The sequence below is a fragment of the Heloderma suspectum genome, chromosome 11, assembly GCF_057233095.1.
Source record: "Heloderma suspectum isolate Gila_16-S chromosome 11, 16-S_ref, whole genome shotgun sequence".
In the NCBI taxonomy this organism is placed as follows: domain Eukaryota; kingdom Metazoa; phylum Chordata; class Lepidosauria; order Squamata; family Helodermatidae; genus Heloderma; species Heloderma suspectum.
In genome coordinates this window covers 36,757,031-36,782,314 of record NC_139468.1, presented here as the reverse complement: position 1 = coordinate 36,782,314, position 25,284 = coordinate 36,757,031, and positions in this window count along the sequence as shown.

Here is a 25,284-nt window from a genome sequence, read left to right as displayed (position 1 = left end):
ACTTTCGTACATCCCTAGTCCAACCGCTCAATGGGAAATTGAGGGGAGGACAATTGGAAGACTCCATTGTAACATTTGGAGAAGTGAACATTTAAAGGATACCTGTGTTTCAATTTGCATAGAGGTTCAAAAGTGTGAAATTAGGTAAGTTTGCATTATGCAAACTGAATGAATTTCCCCCCATCATATATATATATATATATATATATATATATATATATATACACACACACACACACACACACAACCTGTAGATCGTCCCATCTTCCCAAGCCTAAGAAAGAAAGAAAGAAAGAAAGAAAGAAAGAAAGAAAATTTTCTGAATGAGAAATCTAAGCAGTTGGGTAGGTCTACATGAGATGATGGGTCAGAGTTCCATACTGGACTCAATGAAAAAACATTTGGCAAGCTGTTATCCCAGGATCAAATTAAATTAAAAGACATTTTACATCAGGCAGGGGTGGTTGTTGTCCCATGCCCAACCAAGATTGTGGTCTTGTTTTCAGAAGACCATCACTTTTATCCTTACCTGTCAAAGAGCTATTACCTTCAAGATGATAAGGTTGATGATACATGTACTGATTAAGGGGATGTGGCAAATGCTCATTCACATGAAAGCAATTTTTCTGCCCAAATAAGAGGCAGGAAAAGCAAGGCGGTGGGGACAAGAGGTGTTTGCCTTGCTACAGCTAGTTATTCTGCCTAGATAGTATTTGGTAGGGATGGCAGAGAATTTCTCCCCGAAACTTCGGGGGGCCGAGCGCCAACGTGTTTGGCCCCCCGAACAAGTTTCGGGGAGAAATCCTCCGCAACCCCCCACCCCCGCCCCCCCCCCGGGACGGGACTTACCTTCCCTGAATGTCCCTCCCGGCGGCGGGTCCGGCTGGCAGTTCATCGCGTGTTCAAGCGGGGCGGGAGCGGCAGCCGGTCTTTCGACTGGCTGCCGCCGCCGCCGCCATTAGAATAAAAGAAAAAAAAAAAGTCCCCTGATAGGCTACGTGACGATTCACGTAGCCTATCACGGCTAGATCTGCAAAGTCAGCCGTGATAGGCTACGTGAATCGACACGTAGCCTATCACGGGTGACTTAAAAAAAAAAAAAGTGTGTACGGATAATGGCGGCCCCCATAGGGAGCCGCCATTCCCGTTCCTAATTTGGTCACTGTAGTCTACGTAAATGTTTACGTAGACTACGGCGAAAATAAGGGCAACGCTATTTGCGTTGCCCTTATTTTCGCCGTAGTCTACGTAAACATTTACGTAGACTACAGCGACCAAATAAGGAACGGGAATGGCGGCTCCCTATGGGGGCCGCCATTATCCGTACACACTTTTTTTTTTTTAGTCACCCGTGATAGGCTACGTGATGATTCACGTAGCCTATCACGGCTGACTTTGCAGATCTAGCCGTGATAGGCTACGTGAATCGTCACGTAGCCTATCAGGGGCGTTTTTTTTTTTTTTTTTAACTTTCGCATTCGCGGCCGGGCGAGGCGGCAAGCCTCCTCCCCGGCCTAAATTTCGGCCGGGCGAGGCGGGAAGCCTCCCCCCCCGGCCTAAACTTCGCGGGGGGAGCAGCGAAGCGCTCCCCCCCACCGCGAACAAGCTGCGAGAAAAGGTGACTTTCGTCCACCCCTAGTATTTGGTTGTCCATTTTATCTTTTCTAGGGTTGGCGGAGAATTTCTCCCCGAAACTTCGGGGGGCCGAGCGCCAACGTGTTCAGCCCCCCAAACAAGTTTTGGGGAGAAATTCTCCACACACACCCCGCCCCCCGCACCCTCCCGGGACGGGACTTACCTTTGCCGAATGTCCCTCCCGGCAGCAGGTCCGGCCGGCGGTTCAGCGGGTGTTCGTCCGGGGCGGGAGCGGCAGCCGGTCTTTTGACCAGCTGCCGCCACCACCATTCCAATCAAAGAAAAAAAAAACAAAACGCCCCCATGATAGGCTATGTGACGATTAACGTAGCCTATCATGGTTAGATTTGCAAAGTCAGCCGTGATAGGCTACGTTAATCGTCACGTAGCCTATCACGGGTGACTTTAAAAAAAAAAGAAGCGCGTACGGATAATGGCGGCCCCCAAAGGGAGCTGCCATTCCCGTTCCTTATTTGGTCGCTGTCGTCTACGTAAAGTTTACTTAGACTACGGCGAAAATAAGGGCAACGCTATTTGCGTTGCCCTTATTTTCGCCGTAGTCTACGTAAAGATTTACGTAGACGACAGCGACCAAATAAGGAACGCGAATGGCGGCTCCCTATGGCGGCCGCCATTTGCGTACGCGCTTTTTTTTTTTTAAGTCACCCGTGATAGGCTACGTGACGATTAACGTAGCCTATCACGGCTGACTTTGCAGATCTAGCCATGATAGGCTACGTTAATCGTCAAGTAGCCTATCACGGGGGCGTTTATTTTTTTTAAAAAAAACTTTTGAGTTCGCGGCCGGGCGGGGCGAGGCGAGGCACCTCCTCCCCGGCCTGAATTTCGGCTGGGCGAGGCGGGAAGCCTCCCCCCCCGGCCTGAAAAAGTTCGAGGACATGTAAGTGAGTTTCGTCCACCCCTAATCTTTTCTAAGCTTCCTTGATGTCTAGAACCATGATTGAGATCTTAATTGAAAATCTTCCTTCTGCCACACAATACTACTAGATTTGAAAAGGGCCAACATCTGCAGACAAGAACCTTTTCGGAGGACAGGTGGTTTTCATTTTTTTGTTTTGCCAACCCTATCAGGTGATCCATGTTGGCTGGAATCCATGGGGGAAATGGGGTGTTTTTGAAAGAGACTGCTTTTGAAAAATCTCTTCATCCAAATTTCCCACTGGATTTTGAATTTCTGAATTACTGGTCTGTTTTCTGAAGGGGAGTTGATGCATGAGACATTTTCCAGTGCTCCATGTTTTAAAATAATCCCCCCCAATGGTGTGCAGATCATGCTGCATACAGTGTTTGTCACAGCTTTCAGTACCTTCAGTTCATTTGTGTCTCCCCTCTTCACAGGTGCATATTTATAAAAAGTACTCCCCAAAAGCAACTTGATGTGATCAATATATATGATTGTATCAAGACTCTACTTGTGCAGTGTTTTATCAGTGTTTTACCAATGTGCTTGTGTGCATTGATAAAATACCCCCAGAGGCAAACCTGATCTGTACTGTGTAGTTGTGTGGTGTTTAACCACTGTGGAGCAGTGCCTAAAGCCCTTTTCAGCCATGCATGCAGACATACACCCATGATTAGAATTGCATGAAGGGGTCAGTGGGACACTGCCTGGCCTTGCTCCCTTTGTCATGTCCCTGTCACTCAGCACTGCCATCCATGTATAGTGGGACACTGCTTGGCCTTGCTCCCTTTGTCATGTCCCTGTCAGTCAGCACCGCCATCCATGTATAGTGGGACACTGCTTGGCCCTGCTCCCTTTGTCATGTCCCTGTCACTCAGCACCGCTATCCATGTATAGTGGGACACTGCTTGGCCTTGCTCCCTTTGTCATGTCTCTGTCACTCAGCACCGCCATCCATTTATTGGAGGGGTAACTTCTGCAGTGGGGAATCTTCTTTACCTTGTTCTAAATCATACCAGGGACCTACATGAGTACAGCAGGCTGCCTAAAACACTACAAAAATCAAAAGTAGCAGTGGTTAAAACAGTTTCCAACAGAATCAAAACACTTAACCAAAAGTCTTCCTAAAGAAAAGAAAAGAAAAGAAAAGGTCTTTATAGTGCAGCAAAGGGACATTCAAGAGGTAGTAATTAAAGTTGTGTAGATGTCTTTGTAGATTTCTGATTTCACCAGGATTCCTTTTTGTCCAGGGTTTTAAGCCCTGTTCAGATGTGCATTCCACACACAATCAGAATCACATCAGGGGAATGGTAGCACAGTGTTCACTGATCCCCCCCCTCCATCCCACCCCATCACTCAGCTCAGTTTTCCTTTGTGTGTCAGAGGATAAATATCTGCAGCAGACAACATGCACTGGTCATGTGGGTTCCTTGTGTCATTCAGAACAGTCCACTGCAAAATTTGGAGAAGTGTGGATTTATTTATTCAAGTATTTATTTGGAGTAGGGATGTGGATCATAGATCATAGAATCATATGGATGGAAGGGGCCTGCAAGACCTTCCAGTCAAACCCCCTGTTCAGTGCAGGAAGCTTGATTCCCAGGCAGTCTCCCATCCAAGTACTAACCAGGGCTGACCCTGCTTAGCTTCCGAGATCAGATGAGATCGGCTGCATCCAGCCCTTTGAAAATCAGCAAAACCCAAGCTTGCTGAAGTTCTCTGAATTCCATCTCGAAGCTTTGCTTTTTCCTTTTCGAATGAAAGTCCATGCATATTTTGTGTGCATTTTTTTCAAATGTACACATCAGTTGTACACATTCTTCTCCCATTAATTAAAGTGCATTTTTGTGTGCATTTTTTCAAATGTATGTAATTTTTCATGCATATTTTTCAAATGTCTGCATGCTGTCAAAAGCAGTTTTGGGGGCCCGTGAATGACATTGCAAGCTTGGAAATGTACAAATTACCACTGCAGATTGCATCTGAGTTCATGTTTGATCTGGAAGGTGTGAACTGGATAAATTCTAGGAATGTTGGAGAAATCTGCAGCACAACCAAATGACTTTGGATTTTCATGAATCCTACCTGTGGGTTCCACAGCAGACCAGCTTGCCCCTGTCAGGCAGAATCCATGGACTTGCAGATGCTTTTCTAACTTTCCCAAATTTTGTGCAAATTTCCTTGTAAAACAAAACAAAACAAATGCAAATTTAAAAACAAACAGCCAAAAATGTGCATTTCCCCCATAGGGTAAAGTGCGAAAATGTGCATTTTGGGGGAATTTGTGCATTTCCTCATGTGCAAATTTGTGCAAAGTCACATTTGCACAAATTCAAATTTGCACAAATCTGGAAGCAAAAGAATCTAATTCCGTTGATGAGTGGACGACGGAACAAAAGGTGCCTGACAATCTGTGAAATACAGATGGAACGGATTTTACACAGTCTATACATCCCTACTAATTCTGATAAAATTCGAACTGAAATGACTTTCTCATACATCCCTAATTTAGAGTACTTTCAAATCAGCTAAAAAGTCTCCTGGAGCAGCTTACAACTAATTAATAAAATAAGGCCATCCCTGCCTGCTGCTGGTTTACAGCCTAAAAAGGTGTGACACAGGAGGAAAAGGGGATGGGTAGGGAAGAGGAAAACATTATATAGTCTTTCAGCAGGGCTGGTGGAATGGCCCTGAATCCCCCGCTCATCTCCCTCTATATAGCCTGCTAGAATAGCTTCTGGCAATGACAGCTGAGGGAGGAGGAATCTTCATGGGGCTGATCTTCAGGGCTGGTGAAATGGCCCAATTCTGCTTCTCATCTCTTTCAGCCCAGCCTGCTGGTATTTCGAAGGACCATTGAGTTTTAGTTCACATATTTGTTGCAAAGTGCAAAATGAGTTAAGTTCACATTAGATTGGACTTCTCCAATGAGAAAATGAGTAGAAAATGCATATACTGGGGGAATGTGCACACAGAAATGCATATATTAATAAAACATAACATTAAAATGCATATATTAAATATAAAATGCATATAAAATGCATATATTAAAATATAAAATGCATATTGTTGTTGTTGTTTATTCGGTCAGTCGCTTCCAACTCTTCGTGACTTCATGGACCAGCCGACACCAGAGCAGATCTATACAACCAGCTTGTTGTTTATTCGTTCGGTCGCTTCCGACTCTTCGTGACTTCATGGACCAGCCGACACCAGAGCAGATCTATACAACCAGCTTGTTGTTTATTCATTCGGTCGCTTCCGACTCTTCGTGACTTCATGGACCAGCCCACGCCAGAGCTTCCTGTCAGCTGTCACCACACCCAGCTCCCCCAAGGTCGAGTCCGTCACCTCCAGAATATCCTCCATCCATCTTGCCCTTGGTCAGCCCCTCTTCCTTTTGCCTTCCACTTCCCCTAGCATCAGCATCTTCTCCAGGGTGTCCTGTCTTCTCATTATGTGGCCAAAGTACTTCAGTTTGGCCTTTAATATCATTCCCTCAAGTGAACAGTCTGGCTTTATTTCCTGGAGTATGGACTGGTTTGTAGGGATGTACGAAAGCCACTTACCTTTCCATGGATTATGTTGATGGTGGGGGGGGAGGCGTTCCGTCCCTTCCCCTGGAATCCTCGACGGGGGGGAGGCGATCCATTCCTGCCCCCCAGAATCCTCGACAGCTGGCTGTGCTCCACGGCAGCTCCGCGGAGCAGCCGGCCAGGCCCAGCCAGGCCAGAGCCATCTGCAGCCGGATTTCCGGCCGCGGAGGGCTCTGGGAAAAAACAAACAAACCGCATACGCAAATGGCGGTGGCTACAGCCGCTGCCATTTGCATTCCTTATTTTTGGCCGTCTTAATTTAAGTAAAAATTTACATAGACTATGACGGCGAAAATAAAGGGGAACGCAAATAGCATAGCGGGCGCTATTTGCGTCCCTTTTTGATTCACCGTTCTTTACGTAAATCTTTACGTAGGCTAAAACGGCGAATCAAAAAGGGACGTAAATAGTGCCCGCTACGCTATTTGCGTTCCCCTTTATTTTTGCTATCATAGTCTACGTAAATATTTATGTAGACTAAGACGGCCAAAAATAAGGAATGCAAATGGTGGCGAACGTAGCCGCCGCCATTTGCATACGTGGTTGTTTTGTTTTTTTTAAACCCAGCCATGATAGGCTATGTAAATCTTTATGTAGCCTATCACATCGGGGGGGGGGTTGGTTTTTTTTTAACCCAGCCATGATAGGCTACATAAATCTTTACGTAGCCTATCACGTCATTTTTTTTTTTTACAATACTGCAAATGGCGGCAGCGGCAGCCGGTCGGAAGACCAGCTGCCACCTCCGCAGCCACCACCGGAACCGCCGCCACCCGGAAGATCCGCTTCTGGTAAGTCTCATCCCGGGGGGGATCCGCGGGGGGCTGGGGGTGGCAGGCCGTTCTGCCACGGAGTTTGGGGGGCTGAATGCACTGGCATTAGCCTCACTGAGATCGATGGTGGAATTCTCTGACATCCCTACTGGTTTGATCTTCTTGCAGTCCAAGGCACTCTCAGAATTTTCCTCCAGCACCACAGTTCCAAAGCATCTATCTTCCTTCACTCAGCCTTCCTTATGGTCCAGCTCTCGCAGCCATAGGTTACTATGGGGAATACTATTGTTTTAACTATGTGGACCATTGTTGTCAGGGTGATGTCTCTGCTCTTCACTATTGTATCAAGATTTGTCATTGCTGTCCTCCCAAGAAGTAAACGTCTTCTGATTTCCTGGCTGCAGTCAGCGTCTGCAGTAATCTTTGCACCTAGAAAACAAAGTCTGTCACTGCCTCCACGTTTTCTCCCTCTGTTTGCCAGTTATCAATCATGCTGGTTGCCATAATCTTGGTTTTCTTGAGGTTTAACTGCAACCCAGCTTTTGCACTTTCTTCTTTCACCTTCATCATGAGGTTCCTCAGCTCCTCCTCGCTTTCAGCCATCCAAGTGTTATCATCTGCATATCAGAGATTGTTAATGTTTCTTCCAGCCATTTTAACTCCAGCCTTGGCTTCATCAAGCCCAGCACGTTGCATGATGTGTTCTGCGTACAGGTTGAATAGGTAGGGTGAGAGTATACAACCCTTCCATACTCCTTTCCCAATCTTAAACCAGTCCGTTGTTCCGTGGTCTGTTCTTACCATTGCTACTTGGTCGTTATAAAGATTCCTCAGGAGGCAGACAAGATGACTTGGTATCCCCATCCCACCAAGAACTTGCCACAATTTGTTATGATCCACACAGTCAAAGGCTTTAGAATAGTCAATAAAACAGAAATAGATCTTTTTCTGAAACTCTCTGGGTTTCTCCATTATCCAGCGGATATTGGCAATTTGGGCTCTAGTTCCTCTGCCTTTTCTAAACCCAGCTGGTACATCTGGCAATTCTCGTTCCATGAATTGCTGGAGTCTATCTTGCAAGATCTTGAGCATTACCTTACCAGCATGTGAAATAAGTGCCACTGTTCGATAGTTTGAACATTCTTTGGTGCTTCCCTTTTTTGGTATGGGGATATAAGTCGATCTTTTCCAATCTGTTGGCCATTCTTGTGTTTTCCAAATTTGCTGGCATATGGCATGCATCACCTTGACAACGTCATCTTGCAAGATTTTAAACAGTTCCGCTGGGATACCATCATCTCCTGCTGCCTTGTTATTAGCAATGCTTCTTAAGGACCATTCAACCTCACTCTTCAGGATGTCTGGCTCTAGCTCACTGACCATACCATCAAATCTATCCCTGATATTATTACCCTTTCTATACAGATCTTCCGTATATTCTTGCCACCTTTTCTTGATCTCTTCTGCTTCTGTTAGGTCCTTGCCATCTTTGTTTTTGATCATACCCATTTTTGCCTGGAATTTACCTCTGATGTTTCTAATTTTCTGGAAGAGGTCTCTTGTCCTTCCTATTCTATTATCTTCTTCCACTTCCATGCATTGCTTGTTTAAAAATATTTCCTTATCTCTTCTGGCTGACCTCTGGAATTTTGCATTTAATTGGGCATATGTCCCCCTATCACTGTTGCCTTTTGCGTTCCTTCTTTCTTGGGCTGCTTCCAGTGTCTCAGCAGACAGCCATCTTGCTTTCTTGGTTTTCTTTATCTTTGGGAAGTTTTTTGTTGCCATCTCCCGCACAATGTTGCAAATTTCTGTCCATAGTTCTTCCGGGGCCCTATCTACTAAATCTAGTCCCTTAAATCTATTCTTCACCTCCACTGCATATTCATTAGGAATATTCGTGAGCTCATATCTTACTGACCTGTGGGTCTTCCCTATTCTCTTTAGTCTGATTCTAAATTGTGCAATAAGAAGTTCATGATCTGAACTACAATCAGCTCCAGGTCTTGTTTTTACCAACTGCATAGATGTCCGCCACCTTTGGCTACAAAGGATGTAGTCAATCTGATTTGGTGTTGACCATCTGGTGAAGTCCATGTATAAAGTTGTCTCTTAGGTTGTTGGAAGAGAGTGTTTGTTATGCACAGTGAGTTGTCCTGGCAAAATTCTATCAGCCTATGTCCTGCTTGATTTTGTTCTCCTAGACCATGCTTGCCTGTAATTCCAGGTGTCGTTTCACTACCCACCTTAGCATTCCAGTCTCCCGTAATGAAAATAACATCTTTGTTTGGCATACTATCCAGTAGGTGCTGCAGATCCTCATAGAAGTCATCTACTTCTGCTTCTTCAGCATCTGTGGTTGGGGCATATATTTGGATCACTGTGATGTTAAATGGCTTACCCTGAATTTGAATTGAGATCATTCTGTCATTTTTTGGATTGTATCCAAGCACTGCTTTAGCCACTTTATTATTAATTATGAAGGCTACTCCATTTCTTCTGTGGTCCTCTTGTCCACAGTAGTAGATCTGGTGGCCATTTGATGTGAAGTGGCCCATTCCAGTCCACTTCAGTTCACTGACACCCAAAATGTCTATATTTAATCTTGACATCTCCCCAATAACCACATCCAATTTGCCCTGGCTCATAGATCTTACATTCCAGGTTCCTATGGTGTGTTGATCTTTAGAACATCGGATTCGTCATTCACCACCAGCACCATCGGCTGCTAGCTGGCCTTTTGGCTTTGAGCTAGCTGCATCATCACATCTGGGGCTAGTTGAACTTATCCTCTGTTCCTCCCCAGTAGCATTTTGACCATCTTCTGACCTGAAGAAGAGTCCCATCTTCCGATGGTATACCGACATATCTCTGGTTGTACTGATCCATTTAGTTTTCATGGCAAGAATACTGGGGTGGGTTGCCATTTCCTTCCCCAGGGATCATATTTAGTCTGACCTCTCTGCCATGACCTTCCCATCTTGGGTGTCCCTTCACGGTTTAGCTCATGGCATCACAAGGTTTGGAATGAACTCAACTTAAGAGTGGAAAAATGAGAAACTGAGAGAAACTGATATTGACAGATAGGGATGTCAGAGAATTTCGCCTTGAATCTGGGGAGGCCGAATGCCAGTGCATTCGGCCCCCCGAAATCAGTGGCGGAACGATCTGCCCCCCCGAACCGCCCTCGGGAAGGGACTTACCTTGGGCGAATCTCCCTGGTGGCAGCGGCTGAGACGGCAGTTCGGCGGCAGTTCGGCGGCGGCTACGGCGGCCGGTCTTCCGACCAGCTGCCGCTGCCGCCATTTCCAGTAAAAAAAAAAACATGATAGGCTATGTAAAGATTTACGTGGGCTAGATTTTTAAAAAAAATACCATGGTAGGCTACGTAAATGTTTACGTAGCCTATCACGGCTGATTTAAAAGAAAAAAAACGTGCGTTCGCAAAGGGCGGCGCCCATGGGCGCCGCCATTTGTGTTCCTTATTTTGACACGTCTTAGTCTACATAAACATTTACGTAGACTAAGACGGCAAAAATAAGGGGAACACAAATAGCGTAGCGTCTACTATTTGCGTTCCCCTTATTTTCTCTGTCTTAGTCTACGTAAATGTTTACGTAGACTAAGACGTGTCAAAATAAGGAACGCAAATGGCGGCGCCCAGAATTTCGGGGGGAGGGATGGAGCGCCTCCCCCCCACCGCGAATGTCACCCTTCGAAAAGGTAAGTGACTTTCATACATCCCTACTGGGTTGGGGAAGCTCAGTTTCCTACTTTTTTTCTTTTTTTTTTTTGCCAAAAGTCATGTTTTGCACAAAATTAGAACATTTACACCTGCGATTCTAAATAGACCATTTATGCCTGCAATTTTGCGTACATCACACTATTAACAACCATGATTTTGTGCAAATCACAATTTCCATAAATAGTTATACCTGCAATTTTGCACAACATTGTGGCTCACAGCAAACCAAAAGTTGCAAGCTCTCTCCCGGTGCCCACAGACTGTCTGGCAGTTTTCCCCATGTGCCTGCTGAGGTCAGACAACCAGCAGGAGCCCAGTGAGTGGCTCACAAAGAGGGCACGGGGGAGTTCGCTCATCCCTAGGAAGACTCATCAAATAGGGCAAACATAACCCATATAGAGTGTGGGCAGAAAAAGTGGTCTTCTTGCCCATTGGGGTTTGTGATTTGAAAGACTCCTGCCTAGGGATGGACGGAACACTTACCTTCCGTTCTGTTCTGTTTCTGCTGGGGGGGAGGTGTTCCATCCCTCCCCCTGGAATCCTCGATGGGGGGGGAGGTGATCCCCCCCAGGAATCCTGCCCAGCCGGCTCCTCTCCGCGGCCAAGCCGTGGAGCCGCTGGCCGGCTCTGGCCGCCCGCAGCCGGACATCCGGCCACTGGGCAGCCCTGCTGTCGTAGCCACCACCATTTGCATCCCTGTATTTAGCCGTGATAGGCTACTTAAATATTTACGTAGCCTATCACGGCAGGGGGGGGAAAACCCAGCGTACGCAAATGGCGGTAGCCGCCACCATTTGCATATGCTGGGTTTTTTCCCCCCTGCCGTGATAGGCTACGTAAATACTTACATAGCCTATCACGGCCTCCGCAGGGACGCAAATGGCATCCCTGCATTAGCTGTGATAGGCTACGTAAGTATTTACGTAGCCTATCACGGCTATGAAGATAAAGCGAATGGCGGCCGCAGGACAGCCACTATTCACAAAGCAGCGCGGACGGAAGCAGGTAAGTGCTCTGTTTCACATGCCTTTTGTGGGTTGGGGCAGTGGGGACTTCGCCCTGGGCACCTTTTGTTGGTTGGGAGGGCAGGGGCTTCGTTCCGCAATGGATTTTGGGGGGCTGAATGCACTGACATTCGGTCGCACCGAGATCCATCGCAGAATTCTCTGACATCCCTACTCCTGCCTGAAGAGAGCTGCTGTGAACCAGTGAACCAATGATCTGACTCAGTACAAGGCTACACTGTATGCCTGTCTGTCTATTCCCCGTGATGCTTACCTCCTTGCTGGTTCCCTGCCCAGTCCTACCTTTCAAATCCTGGAACAGTGGTGGTTGGCTTGGTCAATTGTCTGGGCTACAGCCTTCCTCCTCTGTTTCTAGTTTCCTTTAGAGCTCTCCACCTTCAGCCATTGGCCATGACTGGGTGCCTGCCATGTATTACCTTGACCCTAAGCTTATCTATTTGGAAGTGAACCCCAGAAATGTCACTGGAGTTTGCCTTCCAAGCCAGTCTGCTTAGGTTAATTTCCTTATTTGTATAAATTAAACCATTGCTGAGATAAAGTGGATATCACTCCAGCCTCAATAAATTATACCTATTAGTAATCTCAGAGATTGGCATGGAAGCATCTATGAAGGTTACAGCTTCTAAACAAGAAGCAGAGGCAATTCTATGACACACAATAAATTAGTGTTGGGTGGGAGGAGAAGGAAGACCCTTCCTTTCCCCTTTAAAGATGCTCTAAGAGCACTCAGATAGATATGGAAGAGCCATTGCCACTCAGTATCTGGAAGGCTTAGGTATGGAGTGACATCGCAGGGATGTACGAAAGTCACCTTTTCGAAAGGTGACATTCACAGTTGGGGGGAGGCGCTCTGTCCCTCCCCCCGAAATTCTCTCTGGCTAGCTCCAGTCCGCGGAGATTCTGCGGAGATTCTGGCCGGGGCCACCTGCAGCTGGACATCCAGCCGCTGGGCAGCCTGCAGGGACGCAAATGGCAGCTGCTGTAGCCACAGCCATTTTCGTCCCTGTATTTTGCCATGATAGCCTACATAAATATTTACGTAGCCTATCACAGCAAAAAACAACAACAACAGTGAACGCAAATGGTGGCCACTGCGCCATTTGCACCCCTCTCTTTTGCTGTAATAGCCTACATAAATATTTACGTAGGCTATCACGGCCAAAAAAAAAGGAAACACAAATGGCAGCCGCCGTAGCCGCCGCCATTTGCGTTCCCTTTTTTTTTTGCTGTGATAGGCTACGTAAATACTTACGCAGCCTATCACGGCTTCCTCAGGGACGCAAATGGCATCCCTGCGTTAGCCATGATAGGCTGTGTAAGTATTTATGTAGCCTATCACGGCTATAGTGATGAAGCGAATGGCGGCTGTGGACGCGGCCACTATTCGCAAGTCAGCGCGAACAGCAGCAGGTAGGTGTCCCGTTATGCACACCTTTTGCGGGGTGGGTGGTGGGGGGCTTTGTTCTGCCATGGATTTCGGGGGGGCGAATGCACTGGCATTCGGCCTCAACGAGGTCCATGGCGGATTTCTCTGACATCCCTAGACATATGGACAGATAACTAGGGATGTACGAAAGTCACTTAACTTTTTGCGGATTCTGTTCATGGTGGGGGGGAGGCGTTCCGTCCCTCCCCCCAGAATCCTCGACGGGGGGGAGGCGATCCGGTCCTCCCCCCCGGAATCCTCGACAGCCGGCTGTGCTCCGCGGCGGCTCCGAGGAGTAGCCAGCCAGGCCCAGGCCAGAGCCGTCCGCAGCTGGATTTCCAGCCGCGGAGGGCTCTGGGCAAAAAAACAAACAAAAAAATGCATACGCAAATGGCGGCGGCTACGGTCGCTGCCATTTACGTTCCTTATTTTTCGCCATCTTAGTCTACGTAAATATTTACGTAGACTAAGGCGAAGAAAAGAAAGGGGAACGCAAATAGCGTACTGGGGGCTATTTGCGTTTCCCTTTCTTGTCTTCCTCTTAGTCTACGTAAATATTTACGTACACTAAGATGGCAAAAAATAAGGAACGTAAATGGCGGCGACCGTAGCCGCTGCCATTTGCGTATGCATTTTTTGTTTTTTGTTTAACCCAGCTGTGATACATAAAGACATAAGTCTTTACATAGCCTATCACTGATGTAAAAAAAAAAAAAGATGAGACTGCAAATGGCGGCGGTGGCAGCCAGTTGGAAGACCAACTGCTGCTGCCGCCGCCGGTGAAGCCGCCGCTGGAGCCGCCGCCATCCGCAACATCCGCCCCAGGTAAGTCTCGTCCCGGGGGGGATCCGCGGGGGGCGGGGGGGGGGGTGGCAGGCCATATCCCCAAGGATTTCAGGGGGCCGAATGCCAGTGCCTCACCGAGATCCGTGGCGGAATTCTCTGACATCCCTACAGATAACTATAGTTGCAACCAGTAGGGAAAGTAAATGCATATGGTGTGTGTCAGTATTGTCTGGTAATTCAGAACTCCTGTAAAACTGTCCCCCCTTGTGCAATGAGGCACTTTAAAATAAGGATGTAAGAACTCACCCCAGCTTGGTTTCTCTGGGCACTTTCTGAAGCGGCGCACCCACTCACCCCCCCCCCCGGACTTGTGCTTGCGCCGCCCATGAGTTCGGCAAGTTCCCCACTCTCACCATGATCCTGTTTGGTGAGCACCCACCATTTTCACACCTATGATTGCTACGTAAAGCAGGAAGTTATAAAATGTGCATATTCAAATGTGCGCAGTTTGGAGCTGGAAAAGCTAAATTAGTACAATATTAGAGGTATAACCCTTATTTAGCTTTCCCAGCTCCATACTGCTCATATTTAAATCTGCACATTTTTTTACTTCCTGTTTTACGTAGCAATCAAAGGTGTGAAAATGGCAGGCAGGATCACGGTGACTCCTGGAGAGTATGAGCGGGCACAAGCAGGCACAAGCGGGGGGCCAACAAGGACAGCGTCTTTGTGGGCACAGTCCAGGGGTCGCAGGCAGGGGGAGCCCAACGAATTCCCGGACCCAGTCAGGCGCCCGTGACATCCCTACTTTAAAATAAACAGGCAAACAACATAGAGCGCTCTGCTTTCAGCTGCATTAAATGGAGAGTCACAACAAGGAGAGAAGTTTTGCATTTATAGGTCTTTGGGCAGGAAGAAGAGCTCTTTCTTTATGGCATCTCACAGTGTGTCTGCTGCATTTGATCAGTTATGGATCATTCCGACATGTAAATCATCTCTTGATGTTGCAGTCATCAAGTGAAGAGCACGGATTTGTGCACACATTCATGTCAGTTTTATAGTTATTCCACACCTTCAGGTCTTAAGGAGAGTTCTGATGGATCAGACTAAACAGGGGTAGGCAACCTTTCTGGGCTGTGGGCACCTTTGGCAATTGGAGAAACTGTCCTGGGCACTACTACAAAATGACTGCCATGATGGGAGGCTTGGCAAAGGACAAGTAACCTGCCCAAAAGACAGAGTAGAAGACAGAGGTGGGGTCCGAGCCCCAACACACTAAACAACTCCTTTGAACCTGCAGTTTCCAGCATCAACAGGGACCTAATTCGCAGCAATCCCAGTTCCAGTAAGAAAATGTGATTTACAAACAAAAAAGTGGGAGGGCTAGGGCACATTGGTGGGCACCCACAATGGTGTCTGGGAGCACATTGGTACCTGTGGTCACCACACTGCCTACACCTGGACTAAAAGAACATGTAGTCCACCAGCATTTTTTCTTTCTTTTTTTATCAGTGGACAACCTGATGCCGAAAATAAGCCCATAAGCACAATATGAAGGTAACAGTCCTTCCCTGCTTCCCTATCCCCACCCCACCCCCAGTGTTCAGTGGCATTCTTCTGCCTCAGAATATTAAGATGCCATAGAGCTCTCAGGGTTCGTAGCCATTAACAGACACCTCCTCCTCTTCCTCCTCTATGAATGTGTTTGATTCCCCCTTTAAATCTGTTCTTGTTCATGTCCATCACCACATCTTGCAGTAGCGAACTCCGTATGTTGACTACTTATTGTGAGAAATAGAGATGCACGAAAGTTCCGCCACGGATCTTGGGGAGGCCGAATGCCAGCATATTCGGCCCCCCGAAATCGGTGGCGGAATGGCCTGCCCCCCCCCAGGACGGGACTTACCTTGGGCGAATCTTCCTGGTGGTGGCGGCTCCGGCGGCAGTTCAGCGGCGGTTTGGTGGTGGTGGCTGCGGCAGCCGGTCTTCCAACCGGCTGCTGCCACCGCCATTTCCAGTTTAAAAAAACAAACAAATAAAAAAAGTGATAGGCTCCGTAAAGATTTATGTAGCCTATCACGTAAATGTTTACATAGCCTATCACGGCTGACGTAAAAAAAAAAAAAAAGTGCATACGCAAATTTTGCATTCCTTATTTTGGCACGTCTTAGTCTACGTAAACATTTACGTAGACTAAGATGGCAAAAATAAGGGGAATGCAAATAGCGTAGACGCTACGCTATTTGCGTTCCTTATTTTCGCCATCTTAGTCTACGTAAATGTTTACATAGACTAAGAAGTGCCAAAATAAAGAACGCAAATGGCGACGGCCATGGCCACCACCATTTGTGTCCCTGCTAGCCAGCGGCCGGATGTCTGGCTGCTGGCAGAGCCGGCTGGCAGCTCCGCAGAATCCCTGTGGAGCGGAGCCAGCCGGCCAGGATTCTGGAAGGGAGGAACGGAGCGCCTCCCCCCCGGCCAGGATTCCGGGGGGAGGGACGGAATGCCTCCTCCCCAGCATCAGCATAATCCACGGAAAGGTAAGTCACTTTCATACATCCCTAGGCGAAATAGTGCTTCCTTTTGTCTGATCTAGACCTCTTGTTATTGGGTGACCCCAAGTTCTAGTATTCTGGGAGAGGGAAGAAAAACATATCTCTATCCATTTGCTTCACACCATCCATAATTCACAGAATCATAGAATCATAGAATAGTAGGGTTGGAAGGGCCATCGAGTCCAACCCCTTGCTCAATCAGGAATCCAAGTCAGAGCATCCCTGACAGATGGCTGTCCAATACACTGCTGTATCATGCCCACCCACACACACCCCGGGCTAACTCCCAGGCCACTTTAGTCTTGCCTTATAGGTAAGGAGGTTCAACTCCTTGAGAGTTTTGGTTGATTGACTCCAGCATCACTGCACGGGTCAGTATACTTCTGCTTGTGTTGGTGTGCAGCCGAGCTGCATTTCGTTTGTTCCTTCCCCTTCCTCCCAACTACATTTGAAAATACAGCTCTTTCTCCCCCGCCCCCCCCCCCGGCATTTTCTACCAGACCTGAAATCTCAGAGCTTCCCCTGCCACCCTTCTGAGGAAATGTTTGCCAGCTTTATCTCATATAGTACTGTCTCTCTGGGAGTCTGAACTAAATGCATAATTTAAAGAGCTCTTAATCTGCAATGTCATTCCCATTTGGTCGGAGGCAGCCTTCACTTTATGATGTTAACTTTCGCAGCAAAGGGCAACGGCTGGTGTGTGTGTGTGTGTGTGTTTCCTGAGGATGCACTGTGAGGCAGCTTCTCTTGTAAACCGTTTATTCAAGATGTCCTGACATCCCAGTGCAACACTGGGTGACAATGGATAACCTTCATCACCTACTCTCTATGAGAGGCACCCAGCCAGGGAGCTGAGAGCAAAGCAAAACAGGGGCACTTGAAAGATGGTTGGGAGAAGGAAAGAAGCTAAAGCAAGTTTTTCTTCTGACACTTCTGTAATTTGTATTTTCCACAAGCTTTCATATTAAAGGATCGTCAATAACCATCACTGCTCCAGACAAGTCTTTAATCTTAGCAAGGGTGTCCCAGGGAAATAAAAGGCATGGATGCACATTAACCTCCCCAAGAAATGTCACTGTTAGATGACTCTAATGGAAGGTGCAGATTGAAAAGGGAAATCTTGGAGCCCATCCAACGTCTCAACTATGGGTTAATTAGAGGAAGGGTGGAGGACCAGTCCCTGTGTTAGCACCAAGGAGTGGGAGCCAGTCTACCTAGTTATTGTAGGCCAGGCCTCCAGATGTTTTGGACTACAGCTCCCAGAATTCTTGACCATTGGTCATGCTGGCTTGGGGTGATGCAACTTGAAGTCCAAAACAACTGGAGGGCACCAGGTTGAGGAAGGCTGCTGAAGGTACTTTTGTTGTTGTTGTTCAGTCGTTCAGTCGTGTCTGACTCTTCATGACCCCATGGACCATAGCACGCCAGGCCTTCCTGTCCTCTGCTCTCTCCCAGAGCGTGCTCAAGTTCATATTCATTGCATCGGTGATACTATCTAGCCATCTCATCCTCTGCCGTCCCCTTCTCCTTTTGCCTTCAGTCTTTGCCAGCATCAGAGTCTTTTCCAGGGAGTTTTCTCTTTGCATTAGGTGGCCAAAATATTTGAGCCTCAGCTTCAGTATCTGTCCTTCCAATGAGCACTCAGGGTTGATTTCCTTTAGGATTGACTGATTTGACCTCCTTGCAGTCCAGGGGACTCGTAAGAGTCTTCTCCAGCACCACAGTTCGAAAGCATCGATTCTTTGGCGCTCAGCCTTCCTTATAGTCCAGCTCTCACAGCCACACATTACTACTGGGAAAACCATAGCTTTGATTATATGACCTTTGTCGGCAAGGTGATGTTTCTGCTTCTTACTGTGCTGTCTAGGTTTGCCATAGCTTTCCTCCCAAGGAGCAAGCGTCTTTTAATTTCATGGCTACAGTCACCATCTGCGGTGATCTCGGAGCCCAAGAAAATAAAATCTGTCACTGCTTCCATTTCTTCCCCTTCTATATGCCAGGAAATGATGGGGCCAGATGCCATGATCTTAGTTTTCTTAATGTTGAGTTTCAAACCAGCTTTTGCACTCTCCTCTTTAGATCCTCTTCGCTTTCTGCCATTAGGGTGGTATCGTCTGCATGTCTGAGGTTGTTGATAATTCTCCCAGCAATCTTAATTCCGAGCTGTGATTCATCCAATCTGGTGTTTCTCATGATGTATTCTGCATATAAGTTAAATAAGCAGGGCGACGATATGCAGAATTCCACCACGGATCTCGGTGAGGCCGAATGCCAGTGCATTCACCCCCCCGAAATCCGTGGTGGAATAGCCTGCCACCCCCCCCCCGCCCCCCGCGGATCACCCCCGGGACGAGACTTATCTGGGGCGGATGTTCCGGATGGCGGCAGCTCCAGCGGCAGCTTTGGCGGCGGCGGCGGCGGCTGGTCTTCCGAACAGCTGCCGCCGTGATTTGCAGTCTGTTTCCCCTTCCGCTACGCTATTTGTGTTCCCCTTATTTTTGCCGTTTTAGTCTACGTAAATATTTACATAGACTAAGATGGGCCAAAATAAGGAAGACAAATGGCGGCGGCCGTAGCTGCCGCCATTTGCATATACGTGTGTGGTTTTTTTTTTAAGTCAGACGTGATAGGCTACGTAAAGATTTATGTAGCCTATCACGGCTGACTACAGGGACGCACACGGCAGCGGCTACGGCCGCCGCCATTTGCCGGATGTCCGGCTGCTGGCGGAGCTGGCCGGCGGCTCCGCAGAATCCCTGCGGAGCACAGCCGGCTGGCCAGGATTCTGGGGGGAGGGATGGAGCACCTCCCCCCCCACCATCAACATAATCCCCGAAAGGTAAGTCACTTTCGTACATCCCTAGCGGCTACGGCTGCCACCATTTGCGTTCCTTATTTTTGGCCATCTTAGTCTACGTAAACATTTACGTAGACTAAGACGGCGAAAATAAAGGGGAACACAAATAGTGCCCGCTACGCTATTTGCGTTCCCCCTTATTTTTGCCATCTTAGTCTACGTAAATATTTACATAGACTAAGAAGGCCAAAAATAAGGAACGCAAATGGCGGCGGCTGTAGCTGCCGCCATTTGTGTACGCGTTTGATTTTTTAACCCAGACGTGATAAAGACTTACGTAGCCTATCACGGCTGAATACAGGGATGCAAACAGCAGCGGCTATGGCAGCCGCCATTTGCGTCCCTGCTAGCCAGTGGCCGGATGTCCGGCTGCTGGCAGAGCTGGCTGGTGGCTCTGCGGAATTGCCGTGGAGCGGAGCCGGCTGGTGAGGATTCCAGGGGGAGGGACGGCGTGCCTCCCCCCCCAGCGGAACCCGGCGAAGCCAGGTAAGTGGGGATTCATACACTCCTAGTTGCTGCCTCCTGAACAATGTGACGGACCTCCGTCCATAGTTCCTCAGGCACTCTGTCTATCAGGTCTAATCCCTTAAATCTATTCATCACCTCCACTGTATATTCATAAGGGATATGATTTAGGTCATACCTGAATGGTTTATGGTTTTCCCTACATTCTTCAATTTAAGCCAAAATTTTGCAAGAAGCAGCTCATGATCTGAGCCACAGTCAGCTCCAGGTCTTGTTTTTACTGACTGTATAGAGCTTCTCCATCTTTGGCTGCAAAGGACATAATCAATCTTTCTTTTCACCGCCAGACACATCCACAGCTGAGTGTCCTTTCGGCTTTGGCCCAGCCGCTTCCCTCTTTCTGGCACTACTTGGAAATTCCCTCTGCTCTTCCCCAGTAGTATACTGGACACCTTCCGACCTGAGGGGCTCATCTTCCGGCGTCATCTCTTTTAGCCTTGTGATACGTTCCATGGGGTTTTCTTGGCAAGAATACTGGAGTGGGTTGCCATTTCCTTCTCCAGTGGACCACATTTTGTCAGAACTCTCTGCCATGACCTGTCCATCTTGGGTGGCCCTGCACGGCATAGCTTATGGCTCCGCTGAGTTACGCAAGCCCCTTCGCCACAACAAGGCAGTGATCCATGAAGGGGGAAGGTACTTTAGAAAAGTCCAAAACATCTGGAGTCCAAACAATCTGGAAGGTGCCAGGTTGAGAAAAGCTGCTGATGGTACTCTAGAAAAGTCTAAAACATCTGGAGTCTGAGTCATCTGAACTCCAAAATATCTGGAGGGCACCAGATTGAGGAAGGCTGCTGAAGGTACTCCAGAAAATCATCACCATCATCATCATATTTTAGCAGGAATTTCTAGCCAAGTTCAAAACCAACTAAATGATTTCAGCCCTTGTGGAAAGGGATGCTTATGAATGTTTTTCTGCTCATAACACCAACAGAGCTGGTAAAATTCTGGTACTAATTCAGGTGAGAGTATATGTCATAAAACAAAACTTGGGATAGATGAATCTGTCAGTGTTGGCATCTCTCATGTTCTCATGTTTCCTATCTTAAATTCCGTTCACCCTGTTTCCACATCAGTTTGAAATTTCTTTTCTTTAAAAAAAAAAGTTTGCATGGAAATGTTCATTCATGTTTATGTTCATTCGTGTTCATGTTTCATATTCATTCATGTTCTCTCATGTTCTCATGTTTCCTATCTTAAGTTCAGTTCATCCTGTTTCCACATCAGTTTTAGATTAGGGATGTCAGAGATTTCCGCGACGGATCTCGGTGGGGCCAAATGCCAGTGCATTTGGCCCCCCAAAAACCATCGTGGAATGAAGCCCCCGCCCCCCCAACCCACGAAAGGCATGCGGGACAAAGTGCCCCACCCCCACCCCATGAAAGGCACATGAAATGGGGCACTTACTTGCTCCCGTCCGCGCTGCTTTGCGAATGGCAGCCGTCCTGCGGCTGCCATTCGCTTGCTCCTCTTCAGCCGTGATAGGCTACGTAAATACTTTTGTAGCCTATCACGGCTAATGCAGGGATGCCATTTGCATCCCTGTGGAGGTCGTGATAGGCTACATAAGTATTTACGTAGCCTATCATGGCGGGGGGGGAACCCAGCGTACGCAAATGGCGGCGGCTACCGCCATTTGCGTACGCTGGGATTTCCCCCCTGCCCTCATAGGCTACGTAATTTTTTATGTAGCCTATCACGGCAAAAGAAAAGGACACAAATGGTGGTGGCTATGACAGCTGCCATTTGCGTCCCTGCAGGGCTGCCCAGCAGCCGGATGTCTGGCTGCGGGTGGCCGGAGCCAGCCGACGGCTCCGCGGCCAAGCCACGGAGTGGAGCCGGCCGGCCAGGATTCCGGGGGGAGGGACGGAGCGCCTCCCCCCCCCGCAGAACCCGGCGGAGCCAGGTAAGCAGGGTTTCATACACCTCTATTTGAGATTCTTTTTGATTTAATATATACATTTTTTTCTTTATTGAAAAACCCCATAGCAAAATACAGAGATGTGCAAATTTCAAAAGATGACTGAGTTTTGGTTTGTGTATTCCTTCAAAAGCGTAAAATTTCTCCTTCATCCCTAAATAACATAAGAAGATCATAAGAGCTCTTCTGGATTAGAACCAAGTTCTACATAATAATTAGCACCATCCTGCTTCCCATAGAAATAGTTCCCTGGACCTAGTAAACAAATACATCCAGAAGAAGGCTATGCAATACATATCTTCCTGATGAGCTAGTTTACTATGTGCAGGTAAGGTTGCATATGGGGTTTTGTGTGTGTGTGTTTTATGCAAAGAAGCATCCAAATATAGAATGTAATAAACCATACAGTCTGAAGAGCCACAGTCTGGACTTCTAACACCTCGAGCTTAGCACTCATTCTGTGTAAACTGGAGAACGGCTTTGAAAGGAAGGTCATAAAAGGGTCGCTGTTCTAAGTGGATTTCAGGCTTGAAATTGCCATAAATGAAGACAATAGGAAGTCAGCAGTGAGGCTGAGGAATAATATTTAGATAATTGTGAGATCCTTCATCCGGGATTCAGAAAAGTTCAACTAGATTGAACTTGGGCTCAGTAGGAAGTCAAACTTGTGTTTGAAGAGACCCTCCTTGCCTTTGGAGCTTTTGCTCACAGCGAGAGGCAGAAAAGCGAGCGGAGCATAAAGCATCTTCTTGACCTTGGTTCTAGAGGAAAATCTATAGAGGAAACCAAACAATAAATAATCCAAATTATATTCATAATAGCTGTGGCAACCCAAATACATATTGTGGGCTGTTGTTCCCACATTCGTAAGGACTTGAGGCTATTTAATTCCAATCTTCACCAAAACCTACTTAGCCAGTGTGTGTCTCAAATGCAGCCCATGCCTTACATTTAATCGGTTACTGTAATAAACATATATAAAAAAAGATCCCCCCCCATGAGAGGACAGAGCAGTGGCTATATAAAAGGACATCAAATGACACATCCTCCATCTCCCAGCAAATAAAAAAGCCATCAGCTCATAACAAGGCGGTGATAAAAGGTGCTGAGGCCAGTAAGATTAAGACTTTGTAATAAGGTCCGGGCGCCAAAACTGACAGCCATTTTCTTTTATATTTATCATGTCTTCACATAGGGGTGAGAAGCCATGGCTCTGTCCTATTGCCAGGCAGAATTTATGGCGGCACCATTATTAGGAGATTGTGCCGAAATAGGGTAGAGGTATGGTTTTCTGAGAACGCAATGATCGCCTCCTACATTATGCAGCTGACAGGTTTGTCAGCGCTTAGTAACAAGCCTTGTAAAGTACTTTAATATCATTAGCACTATTTTCTTAATGTGTCTGCTGTTCTAGCAGCCTGAAAATATCATATATCATCCAAAGAGGAGAGAGGACATTGTTATCCCCCACCCACCCACCCCCATGGTTTGCAACCCTCCACCAACACTGCTCTTTTTTGTCCCTCCTTGATTTTATTGCCATATATGGGGAGGTTGATATTTTAATCAAAATAATGTAGTTCTTTCCCTTTATTGATTAACAAGTAAATATGTATAAATATGTAGTTAGGGTTGGCAACCCTTTTAGGGGATATTGGAAGCAACATAATTAATAGCTGCTTGGCGTAATTACTGTGTGTTTTTGTGTGTGTTAAATAACCCCATCTTTTCTTTCGCTCTCCTTTCTGCTGTTGCCAGGGTGTTTGTACATTACAAACACAAGGTCAAAGGCCACAGAGAATAAACTCTGTGTCTATTTGCCTGATGTTCAACCTTATTGCCTTGAAGGAAGCAAATCCGTCATTCACCAAATGAAATGTAATTGTACTAAAAGTAGATTGTAATAATGATAGATAATGATATTAGGGGATTATATATATTTTGAAACTTTCTGATACATTTAGTTCTAGATTATATAACATCAGTAGCTATTGTTGTTGCAGTCCACATTTAGTACAGTTACTTCTGCCGTATATTAATAGTAGTAGGAGTAATAATAATAATAATAATAATAATAATAATGGTTTGCATAGAGGGATGGGGTGGAGGCGGGGATAAATGAAGAAAGAAAGAAAGAAAGAAAGAAAGAAAGAAAGAAAGATGAAACCATGGATTATAGGTCTGGATCTCGCAGCAATGAGACATGATCAGTTCTAGAGGTCTTAAAATTGAAGGGCAGGGTGTTAAGTATATGTATTAAGAATGAATGCATGAATGAATAATAACAAAAACACAGTGAAGGTATTTTGAGCAATTATATTTGTCAGACATAATATATAGCTTGCACACATTTGCACATTTTTTAAGCGTTGTGATCTGGTCTGGTCCTTGTGACATGCAATGGGTTAAAATGCAATGAAGTATGATGAGAAATGGGAAGCCAGAGGACTATAGAGAGTTCAAGGCTCGATGGGCAAGGGGCAGCCATTCTCAGAGGCAAGAATGACTGACATTAGCTGGGCTACATGTAGGATGGCTGCAAAGTCCTCAGATCAGACAATTTGCCAACAGGCTGGTCGGGGCCAAAAAAGAAAAGTCTTGTCCTTTAACAAGATTTGAATCTCTCTGCCTACAGTCACCAGAGGACTAAAAGGAACCTTGTCTAGCATTCACTTTTAGATGAAACTACTGGGGACACTCAAGGGCTCAGAGCAGCCTGGGAAAGTGATCTGAACTGCCAAATTTATGAAGGCAGCTGGAGAGAATGTGGTCCAGCGAGCTCTTCAAGACTATCTGAGCTAAATCAAAAGAAACTGATCAAAATGGCATACAGATGGCATTATACTCCAGTCCATCTGCACTGTATGGATACCTCCCTATCTGCACAGTGCTGTGGTTGCAGAGATGTAGAAACACTGTTCCATGTGTGATGGGATTGCCCCCAAGTTCAAATTTTCTAGGTTGTGGTTTTTGGAATTATATTGGATACAGTAGCATGTATTATTGTCCCTGATACCCTCCTAGCACTCCTATCCATGGTGGACAATGTACAGGGTGATTTACCATATGGTGAGATAATCATGTTCTTGTTAATAACTGCACATTTGGAAGTTGCACAGCGCTGGAAAGCAAGTTCAGAGCATTCGATACGGGGCTGGTTCACCCAAATGTGGAAAATTACACTCTTGGAAAGATTAACTCATTACAGTAGCATGGTATGAGGGACTGCATAATATGACCAAACATGGAAAACTGGTTTCCATTTATCACTTTCATAAAGGAACAGTGACCCATAAATCTCTGACTAGGGATGTCATAGGATATCCAGTTGGGGCTCGAGCTGGGTGATTTCTTGCCAGCTCGGCCCTCCAGATGTCAGTTCATGGATCCCCACACTTGCCCAACTCAGCACATGCTGAGTCAGGCAAGCATGGGGATCTCTGCTTACGCATGGCACCATTTTGGGTAGAAATTGCAAGTAAGCTACTTACATAAATGGAAGCTTGCCAGACCCCCAC